Here is a 6,200-nt window from a genome sequence, read left to right as displayed (position 1 = left end):
TACGGTTTTACCTTTTGTCAGAACTAGGGGAAAGGACCCAGTAGTTGTGCACCCTACCTTCGCGCTTCTCAAAATCCTACGTGGAAATTTTAAATCACTATGATTTTTTTACAGCAGCTTACTTGGCAAGTCCCTTGCTTATAACTAAGGTTTCAGGGCCACATCATCAAATATGATGCCACATTAGCATGCTTTTTGTCAAGGTGTCCAAAACAGCCAAAAAAAAAAAGTGAGACCAATAGGTGTGCAAAAGGGCCCCAATAGTTGTGTAGTTGAAGTGGCATCACATGACTGGTTACTTTTCACAACAAATGGTATATTTCATTCAATTATTGGTACTTATTATACAACTATTGGTGCAATGTTATACAAATGTTGGGCATTAAATCGACAAGTATTGGGGTATTAAATCCACAACTTCTATCAAAAGAATTGGAACGTGCTCAACTACTGGATCCTTTCCCATATTCACTTTGTGCTTTTTTCAACAGAAAAATGTTATGAAGGAGAATAAAATCTATTTATAAATTTATTTTTTGTCCTTTATTGCTGCATGTTGAGTGAATTAGTTATAAGTTTGTAAAAATTACTGTTTGGAGTCTACAATATATACGTAATATAAGCCTCTTATAACATCAACTAGACTGTCTCCATTCATTATTAGAATTATATTAGGATTCAAGTTAAATTTTTAAGTTTTTATTTTATACTATTTTTTTTATATAATTAGAATTATAATAAATTATAATTAAATTTATTATTATCTTTTTTAATTAAAATAATAAATTTAATTGTATGGTCCAAGGGGTTGAGCTTAACTGGCTAAAACACTGGGTTCTCACTGTGGAGACCCAAGTTCAACTCCCAATAGGGACATCTGAAGTGAAATTCTAAGTTGTGACTCTTGGTCTTCCATAGGATGGGGAAGGTCTTGGGGTCAATCTAATGGAACTCTAAGCTGTGACTCTTGGCCTTATATAGGATGAGAAGGTCTTGGGGTTAATCTAATCAATGTAGTGGGGATGGGGCCCCGTACTGTGTCCCCACTAGTTCATAGCTTCAGTCAAAAGCTATTCAAGCTTCGGCCAATTACCGATAAAAAAAAAAAATTAATTGTATGTTTAAAATAATATTATATTTAAGAATTAGATTTAAAATTAAGTTTAATATTATATTTTGAGTTGTAATTAATATTATATAAATTTAATTAAAAAACATAATTTAAGGTAATAATAATAATAAAAGTTTTAACTATGCAGATTAAGTTATAATTTTACATATATTTAGTTAGATTAGAATTAGAATTATAATTAACTAGAATATGTTTAATTACTTTAATAAAGATTTAATTTTATATAAATAAGAGTTAATATTGAGTTAGACTCATAATTAAAATTAATATTATATAGATTATTTATATTATATAATTATTTAATTTTAGATTCCAATATATATAAAATATTTTCCTTAGTTGTCAATTGTTATTTCTAAATTAAAAATAATTACAAAATGCCTATAAATATTTAATCAATTATAATATTAATGTGATCATAATTAATAATTATTTTAAATTATATAACTATTTCAAAAAAAAATTAATTAAATAATTTTCCATTAAGCTTAGGTAATTATCATTAATAATTTTAGGGTTATAAAATATTCGAATAACCATCACCAACCTCTCTAATTGTAAACTCACAGATCACATCAATATCCACAAAATAAATGATATGAAAATAATAAATATAAATTTAATTGCTATCATAAATATAAGGTTGTTAGCTTATAAATATAAGAATAAGAACAAATTAATTACTTAGAATTAGAATTAATATTATATAGATTTTTTTTATTGTATATTTTTTTAATTTTAAGGTTTCAATATATAAAAAATATTTTTCTAAGTTATCAACTCTTATTTCTAAATTTAAAATAATTATCAAATATCTATTAATATTCTAATCAATTATATTATGATTGTAATCCTAATTAATAATTATTTTAAATTATATAATTATTTCAAATGTTTTAATTAAATAGTTTTCCAATTAGGTTAGGCAATTATAATTGATAATTTTAGGGTAGAAAATACTGTGAATGACCATCACCAACATTTGTAATTATAAACTCAAATTGTTCAAATGAATGGAACAAGTGGTGATGCACATGAAGAAAATTATATTTACAGTCGATTTATATTTGACTGAAGGCATTAATTTTTTCCTTTGATCACATCAATATCTACAAAATAAATGATATGCAACTTATACGTATAATTGAAATTTTTATAATAAATATAAGGTGGTTAACTTATAAATAGAAGAATAAATTAATTAATTAATTAATTATCTCTCCTTAATATCCCTTTCTCTCTATCTACTTCTCTTTCTCCTCTCTACCACCCTTTCCCTATCTCTCTATCTAATTATATATCTCAATGTCTCTATCTCCCCCTCTTCATTTGTATCTCATTATCTCTCTCTCTATATCTCTCCATATCTAAAGTTCTCTCTCTCCCCTCTTCTCTCTCTTTCTACCTATTCTCTCCCCTCTCTATATCCCTCCTCTCTCTAGCTCTCCACATCTCTCCCTCCCTTGCTTCCTCTTTTCCCATATATCTTTATCTATCTCCCTCTTTTCACACACACACACACACACACACATATATATATATGTCCCTCCCTATTCCTCTCCCCCTCTCTATCTCTCCCCATTCTTCTCTCTCTTTCCACCTTGCCCTATTCTTCTCTCCGTTTCTATCTCTTCCTCTCTCCATCTCTATTATTCTATCTATACTTCTCCCCCTATCTCTCTATCTTTATCTCTACACATACCTCTATCTATTTCTCTCCTCCTTCCCCTCTTCATATATCTTCATCTCTATCCATGTCTTCCTCTCTCCATATTTCTTCTTCCATCTCTCCATATATCTATATCTTCATATCTCTCCATCTCTCTACCCCTATATCTAACGCTCTCTCTCCCTCTATATATATCACTTCCTATATCTATCTTTATGTTTCTATATCTCCCTCTCTATATATTTTTCCTTCCATCCATTCCTATTCTCTCTCTTTATCCCTCCCTCTCCTCCATCTCTATCTTCATCTCCATTTCTATATCTATCTTCTTCACTATCTTTATCCCCTATCTCAAACTCTTGATCCTCTCCCCTCTCCCTCTCTCTCCCTCCCCCTCTCTCCCTCTCTCCCTATTGCAAACATGACATGAGCTTATTGGTGATGGAGGCTTATTATCTTTCTAATTTAGAGGTTTTCTTTTGACGGCTATGCTTGGACTCCTATACGTGAACGCATAGTTGAAAACATCATTTCTCCATTTAGACCTTTGTTGCATAGACAACATTACTTACTGAATGACCTATTGATTGATCTCATATACTACAAATGTGTGAAAGAAATAGACCAACAAATTTCCTTATTGACCTTCCATGCCTCATCAACGCACCCATTGCACACCAAAGTGCAATTGCTAGTTATTATTATTATTTAAGTAGGCATAACTATCATGTCCCTTATTTAAGGAGAGCGGGAGATCAAATAAAAATAAAGAGAGGTTTCCGAGGGAAAAGCTGTAAGGGTGGATGTCCATCAAAGCATATAGATGGAGGAATTTCAGTAGAGGAAGTTGCCCGATAGCATTATAGTTCTTGTGAATTCATTTTGCATTTGATATCAGTATTGAGAGAGGATAATATTACATCTGCAGGAGAGATGGTGTGGAAGAAGGTGGGAGTGGGGACGCAGAATTTAACAACATTTTCTTCGTCTTTTGATCTTCTAGTACATGGTAGCGGCAATGGCGAGTTAATGCCAGGTTTTTGCAAACAACCTAAATCAAATTTGATTTTTTCTTTCGATGATGATATTGGTTCTGCTCCCCAGTCTCCTAGGGCAAGTCAAGATACCCAGGCTAGTGGAAGGATTAATCCTAATCATTTTAATTTAATGGAGTTTGAGAAGAATATGATTGAATTGAAGGAATGGCATAAGCAACCTTTGTTTGTAAGTTCCTAAAATGTTTAGCCCAAGGTTGGTTAGTCTGCATGAATGGATGACGCATAATCGAAAGTCCAATTTGGAAAATGGTATTGCCATTTGCCTATGCACGAAAGGTTGGTTTTAGGTCATTTGCAAATCAACCACATACAAGGAAGCACTTATGTAATGGGCGCATGGTTCTGGGGTAGCCTAGCTTTCAGTCATTTGTGGGGGATGCCCTCATCAAGAAGGAAGTGCCCTCAACCGCTTCAAATAAGATCTGGTGTTATTCATATGGTCTATTACCATCGTGAAAAATCTTATACTGCTGCTCTTGGAAGGGAATCACCAATAGGACGCAAGCCTGAATGCGAAATGTAAACCTGAATGCAAAATGGAAAGCATAGGCAATGCACGTGAGCTGTTTGATAAAATGACTAATATTAACAAAGCATTAGGAAACGCATTGGCAGCAGGTAAGTTGAAATGGGTCTGTTTGAAAAGGCTTTTGAAACTTTTATTTAAATATAAAACAACACTCTGCCTACCTATGCTCAATTTTTACTTTTAGAGATTGGGAAAAGGTCGAAATTACCAATCAAAGCGTATTTGAAAATGGTTTTCTGTCCTTTGTAATTGCAAGGGTCATTTCTTATCATCGTAACCTTCACAAAATTCCTGCACAAAACTCAATAAAGAAGAATAGATGAAATATAAAACAGCACTCTGCCTACCTATGCTCAAATTTTACTTTTAGAGATTGGGAAAAGGTAGGGATTACTAATCAAAGCGTATTTGAAAATGGTTTTTTGTCATATGTAATCGCAAGGGCTAAGAATTACTTTTAGAGATTGGGAAAAGGTAGAAATTACCAATCAAAGCGTATTTGAAAATAGTTTTCTGTCCTTTGTAATTGCAAGGGCTATTTCTTATCATCATAACCTTCACAAAATTTGTGCGCAAAACTCAATAAAGAAGAATAGATGAAATATAAAACAGCACTCTGCCTACCTGTGCTCAAATTTTACTTTTAGAGATTGGGAAAAGGTAGGGATTACTAATCAAAGCGTATTTGAAAATGGTTTTTTGTCGTATGTAATCGCAAGGGCTATTTCTTATCATCGTAACCTTCACATAATTCGTTCACAAAACTCAATAAAGAGGAATAAATGCTCAAACTCTCTCTTGAATGATTTCAATTTGTGATTAACTCTCTATGTAGCTTATTGTGTGGAACCTTTATTATATAATAAACTTGCAGTTACGTTGGGTTTGGCAACAACACTTCTCCTTCTATGAACTTTTGTGCTTGCATTGGTTGGATTCGTTTACCAGCATTTGAAGTGGGTTCGTACTTTGTAATGTAATGGAATTGATAGGGTATCTTGTAGCTTTGTGATTTTAGAGATCACTATAGAATATAATAATAGGTTATGATATCCCTTGGTTATAATATCCTTATATATAGGACAATATTATTAGTTTGGGTTAAGCATGTTGATTATGGTGTCTTTACATCTTACGACGAGTACTTTGTAATGCATAATTAACCATAATTATGCATTACTAAGCTAACACTAGTTGACCCTAATCAAATGAACAACATTGTAAGACTTCCATTGGAACTATTTGTAGAAACTTGTTATGATAGCATTGGACTAAGTTATAGTCAGTATAAAAGTGGCAAGACATTAGTGTTTCATTATTGATTTGGATGATTAAATATTTATTAGAGAGATGAAGGTAGTATAATGTACATGGTGCAAATTGGAATTACGGATATGTTTGTTCCAAGTACCCTTTAATGATTGTGTGAATGTTTAAAATGAGAAAATGCCAGTGTTTCCTTTGAGAACCCTAAATCAAGTTTTGAGCATTAAATTCTTAAATACTAGTAAACTAACAAATAGAACTTGTAAAGTCATATGTGATATCATGTCATGATGTTATAAACTTGGTAACCTTGCCATTGTCCTTGATACATGTATGGCAACATCTATGTTGTTGTCTTGTAATCCATCTAGTTAAAGATAAGGGGGATGCATAGGGATTTGTAAGCTATTTTGTCATGCCATTGATATAGTCGAAGTATTAGTGCTAGAAGCTAGTAGTGATGTTTGAGGATATTATTTGTGTGGTTTTGGTTACTCTTAATTCGTATAGTGTTACTGCTTACCATGCAAGTGATAGATGCCTTAG

This window comes from Cryptomeria japonica, chromosome 1 (assembly GCF_030272615.1).
Source record: "Cryptomeria japonica chromosome 1, Sugi_1.0, whole genome shotgun sequence".
Taxonomy (NCBI): Eukaryota; Viridiplantae; Streptophyta; class Pinopsida; order Cupressales; family Cupressaceae; genus Cryptomeria; species Cryptomeria japonica.
This window is presented reverse-complemented; position numbering follows the sequence as displayed.